We start from the raw sequence: 1,372 nt of genomic DNA, 5'->3' as shown, positions 1-1,372 counted from the left end.
CAAGTAGGGACTCTTCTCTGGAAAGCCTCGATAAAAGACGCCGACGTCTCCTCTGATGATGAACACTAGTGTCGTGGTAGCAACATGCTATGTGTTTACATCCATCACTGCCATGTTTGTAATGACTTATCACAAGAACAAACATATTCACGCATGATTTTAATAGCATTTCTTACTTAATAGAAACAGCGCAGTTGTGAAACTGTGTTTTTCGACATTAACAGAATATCGACAAAGTTTTGCGCAGATTTGCAATGGAAACGCAGCTACTGATCCCAGCACAAAGTGCATTACAATAATCTAATCAGCTAGTAATAAAAGCATGTATTATTTACTCAAGGTCAGGTCTGGTCAATACTGGCATGAGTTTGGCTTTCTGTCATAACTGATTATTTTTTCCTGCAAAAAGAGTTGATCTGCTTGTTAAACTTCAAATCAGAATCTAAAATCATTCCCAGATTTACTTGAAATACAACTCGAGAGCCAAAAGTTACTGGAAGGATGCCAGCAGTAGAAGTAGGGCTAAACACAATAACTTCAATTTTTCTGTCAATATAACTTAAAAAATTTGCAGCCACCCAATCCTTMATGTCATCAAGACATTTGAATAACAGCTGGATGGAGCAGGCATTATTATAGGCTTCAAGGGCAGGTAGATCTGACACTTTTACTCTTAAAACGGCTGAAGGACACTGAAACTGTCATAAAGAAGCAGAGCATGGTATTTATGATGCATACCTCTGGTAACTGGATTTTCTTATATTATCAAGGTTCTTTATGTCATCATTGTTATCAATTTTATCTTTTTAACATTGTAGAATTTGTTTTGCTCAGGAATAAACAGTTTTTAAGCAACAACTTGGGTGGATATATTGTGTGTGCTCTACTTAGACCTGTTGTACATATCTGTAATGCAGGTTTGAACCAGATMTGGGCCGCATTTTGAAATTCGACTTACTGTAGCCTACTAGGGCGGACTTGGGCAAAAACCATCTAAAAATGAAATGAGGWTTCTGAATCTGGGCCRCATTTGGGCCAAATGCAGTAGTTTGGTAGCACATCTGGCCCACCTCCGGCCCAGATCCAATCCAGATCCGCAATCCACATCTGGGCCAGTTTTGACCCGTTGGACAAAAAGACACCGGGCGGGCCCATTTTACGGATGCGAGGCCCAGACAACTTTTGCTGTATGGGATAGGCAGCCTTACTAGAATGATGTGATTTTGAAATGTAACTGATTTCATTATGCTGTGAGTTGTTTTAATGAAGCACCCACTGCAGGGGGGGAGGGGGGTGTTTGTCTACATAAATAAAAAAATGAAAATAAAATATACCAGAGTTGTAAAGTAACTAAGTACAAATACTTCTTTAC

The sequence above is a fragment of the Austrofundulus limnaeus genome, unplaced genomic scaffold, assembly GCF_001266775.1.
Source record: "Austrofundulus limnaeus strain Quisiro unplaced genomic scaffold, Austrofundulus_limnaeus-1.0 Scaffold795, whole genome shotgun sequence".
In the NCBI taxonomy this organism is placed as follows: domain Eukaryota; kingdom Metazoa; phylum Chordata; class Actinopteri; order Cyprinodontiformes; family Rivulidae; genus Austrofundulus; species Austrofundulus limnaeus.
Note: the sequence above shows the minus strand (reverse complement) of the source record.